This window comes from Vipera ursinii (genome assembly GCF_947247035.1).
Source record: "Vipera ursinii genome assembly, chromosome: 3".
NCBI classification, from domain to species: domain Eukaryota; kingdom Metazoa; phylum Chordata; class Lepidosauria; order Squamata; family Viperidae; genus Vipera; species Vipera ursinii.
This window is the reverse complement of record NC_139516.1, coordinates 134,016,680-134,036,140: the sequence shown is the minus strand read 5'-3', so window position 1 is coordinate 134,036,140 and position 19,461 is coordinate 134,016,680.

Here is a 19,461-nt window from a genome sequence, read left to right as displayed (position 1 = left end):
TGCAGGTTAGTTATAAATATAATATAATTTCATTACTAGTGCTGAAATAAGCTTCATTTGTCAGTTAGATTGGTTGTTGAATATCAGAAAACCATCCAGGCCATTGGCTGAGTCATTCCAATGAATCTGGAAGAAAAGCTTGGCTTTGGAGAAGCTGGGAAAATATAAATGAGACCTCCAATGCACTGAAAAGTATAAGAATGTCTTTTCTTATGTCCTGTATATCCTGTGAAAGAAAATACAGCTATTATCTTGAATGCAGTGCATAATTTTCCAAAATGTTTCAAAGGAGTTAGTCTGACTCTTTTCACTATAATGTAATTTCACTCTTTTCAACACACATTTCTTGTGTTGTCTCTAACAAAGAAATCTAGAAGCTCGGAGTATATCTCTGTAGAGAAAGATGCTGCAGTTTATGTCAGATAGATTGTCAGAAACTAAAATGAATTTAAATTTATCAAGGAAGTCACATTTGCAAATAGTACAGGTAGTCCTCAACTTACAACAGTTCATTCAGTGACTATTCGAAGTTACAACAGCACTGAAAAAAGTGACTTTTGACCATTTTTCACACAACCATTGCAGCATCCCCATGCTCCTGTGATCAAAACTCAGGTCCTTGGCAATTGACTTTTATTTATGGCGGTTGTTGTGTCCTGGGGTCATGTGATCATCTTTTGTGGCTTCCTGACAAGCAAAGTCAATGGGGAAGCCAGATTCACTTAACAAGTAATCAAATGGAGAAAAATTCACTTAGCAACATGGGCTCAATTGAGGTCGTAAATTGAGGACTACCCATATTCCTACTTCTCTTCAGTATGGATCCTGCTTTATTCTCTAATTCTTCTACTGGATGTAGAAGTTGTGGAGAAATCCCTTTCCATCCCAAAGGCAAATTCATCCCAGAGACGAAATATTGAAAGCTATTTCCCCCACTTTTTCCCCGATGATAACAGCAACTAAAAGTAGAAGCAATTCCAAGGCCTTTTTTCCTCTCTCAATCTTTTTTCACAGCTGAAAGAACAGGAGAGGCAGAAAGAAACCAAAGAGAGAGAAGCAAAAAAAAAAAGAAGAATGAGCTATAATTTAGTTGCATATGCCGGAAAAGCAAGGAGCATATGTCTGTTGGATCCTTATCTTTCTCCTCTTCCAAGAGGTGTAAAATAATCAGGACAAATGGGAGGGAATTTCAGAACTGTTTGCTTTTCCATCAAGATCCTGAGCAGCAAACAAATAGCAGAAGGGTGTTTTCCATTTTAGTCTCTCTGCCCCAATACTGATTATGTACAACCTTAGATGGGATTACAAGAAACCCACTGACATTTTTCCAAATCAACAAAATAAATCTTGTCAGCATCTGTGTATTAGGTATTACACGGCTGAAATACAATTGCATTAAATCACTGATGATTATAGCTATACATATGAGACTCAATATTTTCTGGTTTTAATGTTTGCTGAACAGATCCCTCAAAATGATGGATTTGAAAACTCAGCTGATGTGTATTTGTCCAATAATTGACAGGTGGATATATATTCATTTGATGAAACTAATAAGCCATCTCAAAAATATAACCAGACCATTATTTTTTTGCATGCAGCTTTCCATAGGGTATGATTTTTCATGGGTCGCAGCACGCATGTAAGAATCGTTAAACTAGTTCTGGTAGGTGAAATACAGCACAAAGATTATGATCTCCATATTCATTTGTAATATCTACTGCAAATTGCAACTGTAAAGTAGAGATCAGTGAAAAAATGAATAAATCTTGAGGCCAAATTTAGCATAAAATGTCTAGGTTTAGTCATTCATCATCACTAAGGCGCGTAGTAGACTGCATTATTCTGCCGGGAAATAAAAAAAAAGAATGTGATCATCCCAGAATGAAATATGCACTGAAGACAATAAAGTAAGATAATGTTACATAAACAACTGAGCTTCTGCAACATGGAAGGACAGGCAGGTCTATACTTCAGTCATGGAATTCTGTTCCCCTTACATTATCTCCCGATAAAACCTCTTCTGCAAATCAAGAATTTCATAAATAAAGCAGTTCAATTTAAAGGAAAAAATGTGGTACAGTATATTAGCAGAAAGTAATTTAGAGAATGATAGCTTTAAGATAACTTTCTATGCAATCTTGAGCTTCCTGAAAATTTATCAGGAGTCCCACAATGGAATTTCATGAGTAATGAGTCTTAGGATTCCCCTAAGAATCCTAAGACTCTCCATAAATGGAATTAGATTTCACTTTCATTAGACCATTTCTCCTCTCATGTACTCTGGTGAATGCTCAGGTGAATGTCAGCAACTTTCAAGATGATGAAATTTAAGTTGCCGGGGCCTATTAAAGACAAAGTGGCCAAAAATTTTTTTAAAAAAATAAAATACATATTCTCTCTCTTTTAAACTAAAGTAAGTTTTAATAAACATTATTTAAAGTGGGAAAATCTATTTCAAATGTAAAAAGAAACTAGTTTGTTGTGAGAAAATAAAGGACTTCTGGAAGCTGGGAAAGGCAATTTCAATGGCAATCAGACTATTAGAAGTGGCAAATTCTTCATTTTTAATAAGAATCCATTCATTAAAAAAACAACTTAACACCCAAAAGCAAAGCAAAGCAAGGCATTTCTATATCACCAATATGAGGGGAAAACATGAGGAGAATATATATGTGTGTGTGTGTGTGTGTGTGTGTGTGTGTGTGTGTGTGTATTGCAAATAAGAATGGAAAAGTATTTTGTCTCAAAGTCTTTGGGAAAATAAATGAGGTATTCTACTATAACCAAATTTATAATGGAATGAATCCCAGTATTTGTTTCTTTTTCCCCATAGATGAAAAATCTAGGAGGCAAAAGACTGGTAATTCTATTAATAACAATGGTTTTATATTTAGATTAAGAAATACAGCCAGAGCTTGAATGGAAATAGAAGAAGACTCTTTTGCAAAACAGTAAATTCCAAAGTCTTGAATCCTGCCTCTTTCTCAAGAGTACATTCCCTTTTCTAGGGGAATAAGAAAATGCTAAGAAGTTTGAATAAGGGAAGCTTTTGGTTACCCAAATATAACTTGTTTTGAAATTATAAATGATTGGTATATTTTGAATATGGATGGAAAATTTAAATTTAAAAAAGTAAAAATAGGATACGGACTGAATAAATGGATATTGAGTGCAAATGCAATTAAGATATGTTTTGATTAGAAAAGATATTCTAAACTGATATTACTGATACTGTTAGAAAACTAACAAATGCTGATATTCAACTATATATTTATTAACAACAATAAGAATTGTATTTGCTTAGAGTGAAAAAATGTCTATTACCGGAAGAAGAGAGGATATATTGGATGGTGTAATAATATTGGATTTAGTTTGAACAAGTTTACATGTACCACTGAATTACTAATACACTCAGTCATCACATTGCCTATTAAGCACTTGATTGTAAAAATAGGAAATTAATAAAATATTTATAAAAAAAGAATACATTCCCTTTTCTGATTTATAAGGCAGAAAGTTTGTCTATGTGTCTGTTGGTCGGTCTCTCTCTTACACAGGCATACACAATACACACATTGCTTCGCTCTATTTGTCACAATTGCAGATTATTTCACTATATAGGTCTGTCATCTTCTCCTAACATTATAGGTTATCTCATTCCTAACACTGGACAATGATTCCCAGTTATCAAGAGACACCATTCTGTCATTATCTTCCATTGATTAAATGTTATGGCTGCAATAATGATGCAAAAAATCTAAATTACCAATAGCAGAAATACATTTGTATTGTGTGTATCCGGCCTGTATCTTGTAGCTCTACTAAATAATAATCAAATCTCATTATATTTAATTTTTAAAAAAAATCTAACAGGGTTTGAAATGGATCCAGACAATAAGAACAAAAAGGGATTTTCCCTCATCTTCAGGAAACTGTGGTTTTGAAAGGGAAAAAAAAAGTATCAAAGTTTTGTTTTGTTTTTTTTAAGAGCAAAACCAGCTTACTTAGGTTCCAGTTTATGATGGATCTGTATCTAAGATCCTTGGTGGCACGGTGGTTAGAATGCAGTATTACAGACTAATTCTGCCGACTGCCAGCAGTTAAATTCTCACCAACTCAAGTTTTACTCAGAGTTCCATCTTTCCAAGGTCAGTAGAATGAGGACCCAAATTGTGGGACAATATGCTGACTCTATAATTGCTCAGAGAGGGCTGTAAAACACTATGAAATGGTATATAAGTCTAAGTGCTATCACTAAGTGCTAGTGCTATGTTCAATGCTTGTTAGAAAAAAAAAATGGGAAACTGTATCTGGAAGGAGTGGTAGGTGGGCTGTGGATAAGTTTCTTCCAGGTTATAGAACCCTGGAAGAAAATATGGATAGATGGAGGAATCTTTAATAAGGGCATTATAATGTAAACATTTTGTTGTAGGGCTCACTTGTTCAGATCTATTGTAAAGCAATTGGCTTTACAAAAGATTTTCAAGCAGCAGCTGCAACTCCATCATCTGTATTATTCCGTACTGATTCATACTAGAGGAACAATATTTCATCTGCACATTAAGCATGGCAGAATTGATTGCAGAATCCTTTTGTACAGTGGAGGCATGGCCTGCCTATATATTTCAGAGGGAATCTTCTCACTACTTCATCCTTATTCTATTGGCATAATCTCGAGAGAAACAGAGAAATTTGCTCGCTGTAATGAAGTCTGAATTATGTGTTGTGCTTTGTTTTCCAACAAGTAAAAAGTGGTGGGATTCAGCCTGTTCGCACCAGTTTGGCAGAATTGGTAGCTAATTTTTTGTTGCTCAGGCCCAGAATGGAGTTCTGGAAGCGGCATCCACACAGAGAACCGGTTGTTCACATATGTGAATTGCACCACTGCAAGTTACTGTTCATAAGAAGAATTTGTTAAGAAAAGTAAATGCCAGGGTATTTGAGGCAGATGTGTACCCACTTATGCTGTTGCAAACATACAATGTTTAGGGGCTTGTTTGCATTTGTAATGTGGTAGTGGGTGTCGAGATTCATATACGGCCAAAAGCAGAAATGAACAGGGCTAGTTTTAGGTTTAAGTGAAACAGCCTTTCCAATGTGGGATAGAAGTAGCTGTATAGGAAACTGCTATCATAAATATCATGTAAGGTCGTAAAATGTGAAATAGTGACTTCTCTGCTGTCCAAAACAATACTTACTGGGCAGTATTAGACGAAATAGTCCTTGCTAAAATCTTGGAACTGTGCCTGACTGATACATGAAAATTGCTTGGCCTTGTTGATAAGTATAAGGCTCTGCTTTGCCTTGTCATTTAACAGCTTTTCTTCTCACTGAAATAAATAGATTTACTTCTGGTGAAAAATGCAGAGGATTAGGCTATGCAGCCTGCAACATGCTGTGTGTTTCCTTGTCCTGGTTATCATAGCATAGTCTATGAAGAAAAAAGGAGGCTGATTTGTTCTCTTTAAATGCGGGTAACATAGGGATAACTTTCCTTCCTTCTATTTTCTTCTGCTTCCTTGCCTTATTCCTTCATTATCTGACTATATACGTATATGTATATATGAGTATGTATGTGTGTGTATGTTTGTATATATATATTAAGAATAATTATTAATTATAATTACAAGTATTAAATATATATATATATATATATATATATATATATATATATATATATATATATATATATATATATATAGTAAATTGTACTGTATATAAATATATATATAAATTGTCCTCTACCAGCCTGCTACCGGCCCTGCAGAAAAGGCAGGGACAACCCCTTTACAAACGGCAAGAGGCTGGAATTACGCCTGCCAAATTTATAGCTACAAAAACAAACAAGACACGAACCAAGAAACAGGAGTTTAAAGAAACACGAACTATCCAAGTGGTTGCCTTCAGCAAACCAGCCCTCCCCACACATTCCCCTTATATAGAGTTCAGGGCGTGGCTTCTCTCTGCCTCCTTCCGAGAAGCTCCATTGCCTTCCTCTGTTTACTCCTAATTGACTGCCTCCTGCATCGGGCGTCCTTGAACAGGGCCAGCTGTGGGTCATCTTCATCCACGCTGTCAGGCTCACACAGCTGGGTCTCCGTGGTGACCAAGTGGGAGGGGCCTGGCTGAGGGATCTCATCAGCAAGATCTTCAACCCCCTCAGCAAGGTCTTCAACACCCCCCTCCTTATATATATATATATATATAACAGGAAATAAAGATTTGATCCATGTTTGGGGCCTAGCAAGGTAATCTAAATAGTTAACAAGTATTTAACACACACACACACACACACACATACTGATATACTGTATGTATATATATATATATATATATATATATATATATATATATATATATATATATATATATATATATATATATATATATATATATATATATATGTTTTCGTAGATTCTCGCGGGTGTCTGTATGTGTAGATCTAGAGTCTCGGGTTTCTTCCCGCGTTCCTTTCATCTTCAGAAAGTTGTGGCGACGTTTCGACGAAATCCCATCCGTCATCATCAGGCCGGAGTGTTCCTCCTGCTGCTTCCAGGAGCAATGTGTGGTCTGGCTGTTCCTTTCCTTCCAACTGCCGGTGGGGCTGTGTTCTGACTGGGTAGAGGCGTGGCTGCTTTCTGATTGGGTGGGGGTGTCCTCCGACTGGGTGGAGGCGTGGTTGTCTTCTGATTGAGTGGAGGCGTGGCTGTCTTCTGATTGCGTGGGTGCGTGGTTGTCTTCTAATTGGTTGGAGGCGTGGCTGTCTTCTGATTGGGTGGGGTGTGTTCTGAATGGGTGGGGTTTTTTGTTGTGTTGTAATATCCTGAGTATTGTGATTTGGTGTCCTGAGGAGTGGGCTGTGTAGTGGCCTCTAGAGCTTTGGTTTGGCTCCGAGTTCGAGGACCTGCTATGTATCTCTGGTATGGGTCAGTCAGGTTCGTGTGTGCGTTCTTCTGCTTGGGTGATGGCATTTTTGCTTGACTTGTTCTGTCTTCTGTGTGGGAGACTTTTTGTTCTGGGTGTGGATGAGTCTTGCTGGGGCTGTTGGCCTTTGGGGTTGTTTGTTGGTTTTTTAAATCTTTGTTTGCTGAAATTCGTTTCTCTATCAATGCTGGTTTCCAAATGGCATGTAGGCGGGAGGTGTCATCTCGTTTGTTCATACTGTCTGGGTGTTTTTCTATTTCAATGGCTTCTCTGATTATTCTGCTATTGAGATGTTCTATTTTGGCGATTGTTTTTGTACCTTCAAAATTGATGTTGTGTCCCGTAGTGTTTATGTGTTGTACTAGTGAAGATGTGTGATCTTTCTTCTGTACTGAGTTCTTATGTTCTTCTACACGTACCTCTATTCTTCTGTTAGTCTGTCCGATGTATGTTGCTGGACAGGAGGCGCATGGGATTTGGTATATGCCCTGGTTTTCCAGTTCTATTTTGTCTTTGGGATTTCTCAGGATGGTTGATATCTTTCTGTCAGTGTTAAATGCGGTTTTGATGTTATGTTTGCGTAGTACTTTACTGATTTTGTCGGTTGTTCCTTTTATGTAGGGCAAGATGGCTCGTCCATTGTTCTGTTCTTCTTCTTGGATGTTTTTCTGTTTCGGAGTCCCCTGCTAAATCATATTGGTGATTTTGTTTTTTTGGAACTTGTTTGCTGTCAATATGTCTGTCAGGGTGTGTAGTTCTGTTTGTATATGTGTTTCATCTGCAAGGCGTCTGGTTCTTGTTATTAGTGTTTTGGCTACTGAATTTATTTGTGCTGGGTGATGATGTGATTGCGCATTGAGGTAGCGGTTGGTGTGTGTTTTCTTTCGGTAGACTGTGTGTCCTAGGGTGCCGTTTTGTTTTTTGTATATAAGTACATCCAGGAAAGGTAACTGGTTGTTTGTTTCAATCTCCATGGTGAATTTTATTTTGGGATGTAGGCTGTTCAGGTGTGTTAGGAAGTTTTCTAGCTCCTTTCTTCCGTGGGGCCAGATCACGAAGGTGTCATCCACATATCTGAGCCACAGTTTTGGTTTGTTTGTAGTCTTCTCCAGAGCGTTAGTTTCAAATTCTTCCATGAAAAGGTTGGCGATAACTGGTGATAGAGGGGATCCCATTGGTGCGCCTTCTATTTGTTTGTATCTCACAACTTTCTGAAGATGAAAGGAACGCGGGAAGAAACCCGAGACTCTAGATCTACACACACACACACACACACACACACACACACACACACACACACACACACATATATATATATATATATATATATATATATATATATATATATATATATTCTTAATAATTGATAAGCCTGTTTGGTTTTGTGCTCTGCTCATTGGCCATGTGATGGACCTTACTCTAGCCAATTGTGATTGTTCTGACTGTCTCGCATCACTTCCCTTGCAATCCGGTCTTACTGTCCCTTTTTTTTTTAACTCCCTATCTGTTTTGGTTTGACTATCTTAACTGATCTTGTTTTCTTTTGTTGTTCCTCATCCAATGTCATAGCTGTTGGTATTTGTATTTCCTTGTTCTCTGTGTCCTCCTTCTGTACCCTCCTTGCTTGTGACTGGCCACTCTGTGCTATGCCTGGGTTTCCCTCTTGACTCCCTTCCATGATTTTTGCAGCAGCTCTCTCTCTCTCTATTTCACACAGACACACAGTCACACACACTCACACTGAGTGGGGGAAAGGGACTAGCAGACCAAGGGCAGGAGAGCCAGCCCAATAAGAATGTGTGTCAGCTTGTGGGAGAACTGCGTGAAGCCAGCTTAACAGGTGAGCAGAAGATTGGAGAGAGGGAGAGAGAGAGAGAGAGAGAACTCATGCACAGCAGCCTCTATTTCTTTTTAATTAAACTCTTCAATTAAGCTCCCTTGCACTCCTGTGTGAGTTTTGCGGCTCCCAGTGTTTTTCTCTCTCTGGGAAACAGGTCCAAATGGCTCTTTTGAGTGTTTAAGGCTGCTGATCCCTGGTATAGGGTTTTCTTCTTGAGCAGGGGTTTGAACTAGAATACCTCCAAGGTCCCTTCCAATGCTGTTATTTTGTTATATAAGAAAGGGGAGAAATATCCTCCATACTTGTAATTATTCAACCATCATAATGGTTTAATTCTCTGAATGTTTCCACCTAGGATATTTGATAGTATAAACACTCTTCCACTCCCCTGTAAATGACCTTGAAGTGTCTTTCTTTTCTCCAATGCACAAAGCCTGAATAAATTTTAAAAAATCAGCCTAGTCTTAAATAGATATTTAATTTTAAAATAAATAGTGGGAACTAACTATAGAGAAAGATCCAGTATTACATGGTGATTAGGATTTTGGACTAGAAGCAGAAAAAGCCACGTTCTAATTTCAGTCTCAATCTCATAGTTACTAGTGATTTGGAGCTAGTGATTCTTTCACGGGCTTGTTTTGTTATGGGTGAAAAAATGGAAGATCTATGTATAATGCTTTGAATTTCTTTATAAAAAGCAGTTGTTGTTGTTGTTGTTTTAAAAAATACATTTAATCTAGGGCCCCCTCAGCATTGATTATGTTAACTCAAACACTTATATTCACAGGACCTCAGTAATATATTCTACATACCAATGTAATCTATTTTTTAAAAAGTATAAACCAAAGGGAAATGTTGAAGTACCTTTTATATATATCTAGATAAAATAAGAATGCAGCAGAAGACTGGCAGAGCAAGAGGGGGAAATCTTCCAGGTTTAGTTTCTGTCATTTCTACTTATAGGACCCCTTTTGTGGATCATTGGGATGGAAAAGACTTTTCCTAGCTTAGTTATAATTGATAATTAGATAAGAAATGATTGCAACACACATAAGAGATTATTTTCTTATTCAGCTCAGTTTATCTGCTTACAATTATATACAGAGGATATTTTTTTCAGTCTCAAATCTATTGGGAGGAGAGCACTCACTATCGCCACAAGTAGGTTATGGATCATCCCAGTGATAAAAGAGGTTTGTTCCTTGTCCTTCTTGGCAATCCTGATACCAGAAAGGCTAGTAAAAGCTTTCAAGGCTATTAGAGGAAAATTATGATCTATTGATTTATCATGATCATTTGTGCTGAATATTTTATTTGTCCCTTTCCCCATAGTTCTGGAATTATGAGAAAAAATGCTGTACAAAACTTATGGAAAGTAGATTTTACTCCAATACAATATTTCTGACACAGATTATCCAGACTTTGATTAAAGACTTATAGTAAAGGAATATTCATCACTTCATGTGGCAGCCCATTCCACTGTTTGACAACTTGTATAGACTGGAAGTTCCCCTTAACATCTAGCCTGAAACTACTTCCTTGCATTTTTAACCCACAGATCCTTATCCTACCCTCTAGGGCAGGAGTAGGCAACCTTGGCTCTTTTATAAGTCATGGACTTCAACTCCCAGAATTCATAAGTCAGCATAGCTGATTCAGGAATTCTGGGAGTTGAAGTCCATGAGTCATAAGAGAGCCAAGGTTGCCTACCCCTGCTCTAAGGCAATAAATAAACCACTCCTTCATTTATGGGACTCCCCTTCAGATATTAAAGTTCTACTACCATATATCTCCTCAGTTAGCCCTTCCTTAGGCTAAACATATAAAGATTCTTTAACTGGTCCACATTGGATTTGCTTTCTACATCTACTGTATATCATCTTGATCAGCCTCCTCTAAATTCACTCCAGTTTGTTGTTGCCCATTTTTAACAGTGATGTGTAGAGTTGATAACATCATTCCAGATGAATTGTGACCAGGACAGAATAATTTGGAGCAGTTAGTTCCTGAGATTGGAATTCTCTGCACCTGATAATGAATGCCAAGATAGCATTTGAAGGTAGAAAATATTACTTCATAGAAAGAGTAGTAGAAGCTTGGACCCATCTTCCAGCTGAGGTAGTGGTGCAGTCATCTGTAACTGAGTTTAAACATGTTTGGGATAAACACATGTCCATCATTTCACAAAAATTTAAGAATAAAGTAAACAATTATAAAAATAACAAATAAACAAAAAAGGTCAAAGGGCAGACGATGGACCACTAGGTCTTTTTCCACTGTCAGTTTTCTAAGTTTCTATTGGCCTTTTCACTAACTAAGTAACAATGCTCATGTCTAACTTCTGGTCAACAAGGACATTCAAGCCACATATAGTCCTAGCAAGCCATGTTCCCCCATTGTATACGTGCTTTTTTTTCCTATCCAAGTGCAGATTATGACATTTCTTCCTATTAAACTCCATTGTCTACTATATTTATTTCAGTCATTGCTCAAGTCTGTCAAGATCATTTTGAATCTTCTCCTTATAGTAATAAAGTGATATATATACCTCTGAGCTTTCTCTCAACTTGGCAAGGACCCACTCAACTCTTTTATCCAAGTCACTGATAAAAAGATTGAACCACACAGAGTTTGGGACACCCCTATTACACTATACTTGATACTCCTGTCCAAGCTGAAATAGAGCTATTAACATCCATTCTTTTGTGTGCTGTAATTTAGCAAGCTGTTAGTCCATCAAATAACAGTGCTTTTTAGCTAACATTTTATCCAGTTTTTAATGGGAATACAAATATTTAATCTCCAACCATTCTCTTTTCTCAAAATCCCAAAGACAAATTATCTGTATGATATTTGCAATAGATATTTCTTCTTGTATGGTCAATTATTATTGCGTATTTGATTGCACTGTCTTTCAACTTTTGCTACATATTTGATTGTACTGCCTTGCCATTTTTTATATCTATAGCTTCTATCTATCTATCTATCTATCTATCTATCTATCTATCTATCTATCTATCTATCTATAACAATGTTGCTTAAAAATCTCTAATTTCATGCAATTTCCTTTCTTAATAGTATTCTAGCTTTTCCAGGGACGCGGTGGCTCAGTGGGTTAGGACGCTGAGCTTGTCGATCAGAAGGTCGGCAGGTTGGCGGGTCGAATCCCGAGTGCCGCGTAGCAGAGTGAGCGCCTGTTACTCGTCCCAGCTTCTGCCAACCTAGCAGTTCGAAAGCACGTAAAAAATGCAAGTAGAAAAATAGGGACCACTCCGGTGGGAAGGTAACAGCGTTCCGTGCGCCTTTGGCGTCTAGTCATGCCGGCCACATGACCACGGAGACGTCCTCGGACAAGCGCTGGCTCTTCGGCTTTGAAACGGAGATGAGCACCGGCCCCTAGAGTCGGAAACGACTAGCACGCATGTGCGGGGGAACCTTTACCTTTACCTTTTAGCTTTTCCACAAAATTTGATTTACTCTGTGAATCCAAAGAAGCCAAAGAAGTGACTTCTGAAAACAGATCTTAAAAGTGAGCAACTTCAAAATGCTTATACCAATTTATATAAATCTCCTTCTACCTAAAATACTTTCATACATTGGGCTACCTCCCAAGTTGGCAGGAAGTAGAATATAAAATCAGACTTTAAAGTAAATTGAATTTTGAACTGTCTTATTTTGAGGGGAAATTTCTTCATTTTATTTAATTCTGTGGTGTTGAATGCTGTTCCTTAATTTCATTTGGGGAAAAAATAGTGTCTGAATAAATAAGGCCATTTTTCTAAAGTCTTTTAGACTCTAGTCTAGATAATAGACTTTGGTTCTTTTAAATTTGCCCATTTTTAGTGCATTCTAAAGAAGTTTTTTTTTTAACCTGACATGTTTGGAATGTACTGCCTCAACAATTAGCAATTTCTTTTCATGCAAATGCCTTTTTTTAAAAAAAATGCACTGTACCTCATAAATTTAGCCTGAGAAAAATGCAACCCACTTTAATTTCACCTCCAGCTATTTCCTTAGACTCTCCTCCATGAGATAGTGTTTTTGAATTGAAGCACAGCCCACTCTGGTATCTGGCTATTTGTTCACAAGTCTCTTTGAATTCAATAGCCCTTTCTCCCAAATGCCTGTAGAATTAGAATCTTACATTCAAACTCAATATGTGTTTTGTTTCACAGCATCTTGCCAGCCATGATATAAATAGTAAATAATCTCTGTTTGGCTTGTAGGTCAAACTTAATACAGGCCTGGTGAGAGGAGAATAAGCTCTACCTCTGGTGCTCTACAGCTGGAAGAGGAGAAATGTCAAAGGAATATAGGCAATAACAAAACTAGATTCTCCTAATGACTATTGATGTCAGATCCATATGGAGATTGAAAGCATTAGATGGTGGATTATAAGAATTAGTTGAGGCTGAAATCCCATTTGCTTCAGCTTGGAAGTTGATAAACATAATAGGAGTCCTGCTGATGCTTAAGGACCTTGAGCAGAAGCATACATATAATGTGTCCTGAGTGACATTCATCCATTCACTTTCTCTCTCAATTATAGATTAATTGACATTAACACAAATGCTCTCAGCAGAATACAGAATATTGCTGAATGCACAAAGGTATTCACAGTTGCCTTTCAGAAACATTATGCTCTCATGTTGAAAATGCTGTTTTAATGTAGCATAAAAATACAATCTTAATCTTTAAGCAGGTGTGACTATAATGAGAGGGAAAGGTAGTTACTTTTTTCATTTAACTGTCAGTGCTTGCTATTATTATTTTGTCTGGCTATAGATATTTTCCTTACAATCTTTGAACTAATTCATGTTACTGCAAAGGATTTCCCCCCTTTTGCCCACATCATAATGTCACATCTTGCATTAGCAAGGGGAGAAAAATATTGTCCACTGTGAAGCTGTTTTATTTCTGCAGTGAAACACTTTACATGCTGTGAACAGATGGTTAAGTGAATGAAAACCATAGCAATTGGACTTGGAAAATAATACATTCCTTCAGATGAAGGAAGTACTGTAAAAGTTAGCATTATTTTCCTCCTGACTTATCACTGTAAAAAAATCAACTAACATCTTATAATAAAATGATGCAGTATAACTCTGAATTACATTAAGTTTGTTGGACCAACTTTTTAAAAAATACAATTACAAGATCCAGATCTTGACACTGGTCTTAAATAAGATTGAAGGATTCTGAAGCCAAACTCAGTGGGTTTTGCAGTCCCTACACACATACACACACAGAAACACACACACATACAAATAATAGCCTGTATTTTTACTATTTTCCTCATTTTGGGGATATGAAAATAGGTGGAGCCATTTTGTTACTGCTGTTGCTCAATCATTTAAAATTAATAATACATGCCAATCTACAGTCTACTTCTTTACTGTCAAGTTCTAGATCTTGCATTTTTTAAAAAGTTGGTCCAACAAACTTATTCAACTTGTTTTCTCTTGTGCTCAACCTGGCTGAAAAGGGAGTCAACTTAAAACCCTGCTGCCCAAATTTCAATCTCTGGATCAACCTTAGCAATCATGATGGACAGCAATTTAGGGCTACTGCTCAGATTCATCACTTCTTTTCCATTCCCACATGTTGCAACATAAATCAGTGTCTTTGCAGTTGGGATAACTTAATGGGCTTCTGTGCTTGCCTTAAAGACCTAAATATTGACTCTCCATATAAGTATACGTTTGGCACTTTGACACATATCTGTACAATGCATTCATCAAGAGTTTAAAGGTAAATGTAAAGGTTCCCCCACACATGCGTGCTAGTCATTTCCAACTCTAGGGGCCAGTGCTCATCTCTGTTTCAAAGCTGAAGAGCCAGCACTTGTCCAAGGATGTCTCCATGGTCATGTGGCTGGCATGACTAGATGCCAAAGGCACACGGAACACTGTTACCTTCCCACCATAGTGGTCTCTATTTTTCTACTTGCATTTTTATGTGCTTTCGAACTGCTACGTTGGCAGAAGCTGGGACGAATAACAGGTGCTCACTCTGTTACATGGCACTCAGGATTCAACCTGCCAAACTGCCAACCTTCTGATCGACAAGCTCAGCGTCCTAACCCACTGAGCCACCGCATCCCTTTTATCAAGAGTCTAGCAGTGTTCTAAAAGATGAGTCAACCTGAAGCTGTCATATGTGTGTGGATAGTTCATTATATAAAACTTTTATATTTCAGCAGTGCCTCAGTCTTCCACACAAAAGTTGATCCTGATCATAAAGAAGAGCCATATAATCAAACCTAGCCTTGGTGGAGCAGTGGTCTAATGCCTCCTTAAATAACACCAGCTGCCTGCAATTAGTGCAGGTTCGCATCCCACCAGGCTCAAGGTTGACTCAGCCTTCCATCCTTCCGAGGTAGGTAAAATGAGGACCCAGATTGTTGGGGGCAATTAAGCTGACTTTGTAATAATGCCGCTTGGGGTGTGTGTGAAAGCCCTAATAAGCAGGCATATGATAGAATGAAAGCTACTGCTAAGCTTGTAAGCCGCCCTGAGTCTTCGGAGAAGGGCGGGATATAAATGGAATTAAAATAAAAAAATAAAATAAATATACAATACAATAGAACAGACATGTCAAACTCATGACGTCACGTGATGTGGCCCAACATATTGGGACGGTTTTGCCATTGCCAGCAATGGGGTGGGCATGGCTTCTGCATGACACGTCTGGCCCGCAGGCCAGCAGTTTGACACCCCTGCAAAAGAATATAATCATACAGTCATATATAAGAGGCAGCTTAGTGTGGTGGTGAAAACACTGCCCTAGGAAGTGTAACAGTTAATCCCGCCTTAGGCACAAAAGCTGGCTGGGTGACCTTGGGCCAGCTCATATATAGGGTTCGCAACTTGGGCGTCCTCCTGGATTCACGGCTCAATTTTGAAGATCATATAGGAGCCGTGACCAGGGGGGCTTTTGCACAGGTTCGCCTGGTGCGCCAGTTGCGTCCCTATTTGGACCGAGACGCCCTACGCACAGTCACTCATGCGCTTGTGACCTCCCGTTTGGACTACTGTAACGCTCTCTACATGGGGCTGCCCTTGAAGACCACTCGGAGGCTTCAACTGGTGCAGAATGCGGCCGCGCGAGTTGTAATGGGGGTTTCCCGATACTCCCATGTAACACCTCTACTCCGCGAGCTGCATTGGCTTCCGGTTGCCCTCCGGGTGAAATTCAAGGTGCTGGTTATCACCTATAAAGCCCTACATGGCCTGGGTCTGGGTTATTTGAGGGAACACCTGCTGCCAGCATCAAACGCCCTTCGCCCAGTGCGCTCCCACAGGGAGGGTCTGCTCAGGGTTCCGCCGGTGAGAGATTGCCGGCGGGTGACACCCAGGGATAGGGCCTTCTCGGTGGGAGCGCCTGCCCTCTGGAACCAGCTGCCGGTGGAGCTGAGGACTGCCCCCGACCTCCGATCATTCCGCCGGGGCCTGAAGACCTGGCTCTTCGAGCTCTCGGGCCCAGACTGAGGAGGAAATTTTAATTTGGGGTTTTTTAACTGACTACAGGGTTAATTTAATATTTTTTAATTGGGTTTTTAATTTTTGTATTTTGGATTTTTAATTCCCTGTAAACCGCCCTGAGTCCTCAGGGAATAGGGCGGTATATAAATATAACTAAATAAATAAATAAATAAATAAATAAATATATAAATAAATAAATTATAACATTGGCTTGAGGGGCTTTTGGGATGAGAAAGAAGGTGGTTGAAACCAGTGTATCAGAGCTTAGGATACCAGTGTTTCCAGATATATAGGCAAACCATGTAAAGGTTAAAATGCAGTATTGTGGGCTAATTCTGCTGACTGCTGGCTCTTGTTCATGTCTCACCAGCTCAAGGTTGACTCAGCTTTCCACTCTTCCGAGGTTGGTAAAATGAGGACACAGATTGTTGGGGGCAATTTGCTGACTTTGCGAACTGCTTAGAGAGGGCTGCACAGCACTGTGAAGAAGGTATATATGTCTAAGTGCTATTGCTATAATTCCAGCTATTCAGAGGAATGTTTCTCTGAAAGGACCCCTGCATATCAACATTCAAAAAGAAATAGCCACAGAGGGCAACGGCTAATAACTGGAAGCAGAGATCTGCCCACACTGGCAAATAGGACCTGAGATATTTAGCCTACATTGGAGCATAGCTTTGTAGGTGGTCTGAATAGTGTGCCTTATGTAAACAAACTTTTAAAAATCTCAGTATTTTAGATGCAAAAGAAGAAAGCATATGCATAAGTTGTATTTGCTGAAGGATGGAGGGGAGCAATTTCAACTGTTCAATTTTTCTCAAAATTGCTTTCCTCAAACAGATTGGATTCATTTTCAGCAGGTAACATGAAGATCCACATAGCAAATCATTCAGAGATGTATAGTGAACAGAATTTGGAAGCTTGTGTTGAGTTCCCAGCCTGTATCAGTATATTTTATTTCATGCCTGGCTCTTATTGACACAGAGAGAAGAAACAATAATAAAAATGTGTACGCTACCTTATGCTTCTTGGAGGAAATGCTAAAGGAAGTATTAATATTAAAAAGAAATACAGCAAGTAGTCATCTGTCAGCCACACCCTTCTTCCAGGGTATTCCATTTTATCTCTCTGTTCATCCACTTACTTTTCTTTGTTCCCTTTAAAAATTAACTAACAGAATGGCTCTGAATTTCTCCCTTTACTGGAGGCTCTCTAACTTGGTTTAAATGCCAATGGACTTACTTGAACCCATCCCTGACTCCTATTTTGGGCTCCCCCTGGCTCTAACTTGCAAGCAAATGGTATTTCTTGCACATAGTGCTAAGTTGGTACTTTGCATTACCAAAGTATATAGTCAGTTTGTGTGATACTCTTGCAGCACCTAACTATTTCATCAGTTTCTTTGCAGAGAAAGCATTTGCTGTCTGTTACCAAATTCTCAATTCTAGGTTTGTATGCAATTGTTAAGGTTTTGTCTTTTGCAGCCAGAATTAGTCTTTCTATTATGCGGCACTCTGTTATGCGGCACTCGGGATTCGACCCGCAAAACTGCTAACCTTCTGATTGACAAGCTCAGCATCCTAACCCATTGAGCCACCGCATCCCATATATATTCGGGTTTTTCCCCGCGTAGAACTAGAGGTGTAGGCGCAACGTTTCGACGGAATCCCATCCGTCATCATCAGGCTTTAGCTTCCTTCTTCTGGGAGAAGCATGTGGGTGTTTGTTCCTCTTTTTTAAACTGCCAGAGGGGGTGTGTTCTGTGGAGGTGTGCTCTGATTGGGTAGGGGACCAAGTGTGTTCTGATTGGGTGGGAGTGTGTTTTGAATGGTGGGTGTGTTCTGATTGGGTGGGGGGGTGTTCTGAGTGGATGGGCTGGTCTCAGCTGCCAGCTCCAGACCTGAGCTGGTGAGTTGTGCTGCTTTTGTTCGGCTTCGTGTTTGTGGTGGTGGCATGTTTTTATAGTGGGTGTCAGTTTGCTTATTGTGTGGTTTGGAGGGGTTTAAAGTGGCTGATGTTGCAGCTGTAGTTAGGTTTCTGTTTTGTGGTTGTGTGTCTTTATCGTTGTGGGTTCGGATTTGCTTTTTGAATGGTTGTGTGGTGGTTTAAAAAAGAGGAACAAACAGCCACATGCTTCTCCCAGAAGAAGGAAGCTAAAGTCTGATGATGACGGATGGGATTCCGTCGAAACGTTGCGCCTACACCTGTAGTTCTACGCGGGGAAAAACCTGAAAAACCAAGGATCCACATACAGGCACCCGCGAAAACCTCAGAAAACATATATATATATATATATATATATATATATATATATATATATATATATATATATATATATATATATATATATATATATATATATATATATATATATACACACACACACACACACACACACACACACACACATATATATATATATATATATATATATATACACACACACACACACACATATATATATATATATACACGCACACACACACACACACACACACACACACACACACACACACATATATATATATATATATATATATATATATATATATATATATATATATATGCTGACCATGTAATTCTTTCCATTGCCATATCTGTTCTATTCTTCATTTGATGTTTCTTAGAGGCCTCTCCAGGATTCAGTAAATCTTAATGGTGTTCTAGCTTCTTTACATCTTCTTCACCATCTTTCAAATATTCTTCCAAAGCCTTTTTTCTTCTTTAACTTTTGTCCACCTTCAACTGTGTGGATGAAGGTTATGATTCATCATCATTACTTTTCTGATCTTCTTATCCAGAGCTTTTAGTTCTGCTTGAGTCTAGTCCACTATTCCAGCTGTGTGTGTACTGACTGGAACCGTCCTGGTACTAATTGCCTTGATGGTGTTTTATCCAATATGTTTGGATTTTAAGATCTTCTTGACTCTCATGAGTCAAGAGACTCTCAAGTGAGTCTCCTGTATAACTTTCTTCTTGACTTCGGTATGCTTAATGTTGTCATCTTGGAGGATGCCCAAGTATTTGATGTTTTATATTCAGAATCTTGATGTTTTTTCCATAGGGCATCTTAATTACTTTATTTATTTATTTATTTATTTATTAGTTTTTATAAACCGCCCTTCTCCCGAGGGACTCGGGGCGGTGTACAGAGGAAGGAATGTATACAGATTGAACAATAAAAGTAATAAGAAACACTAATGAAAACAA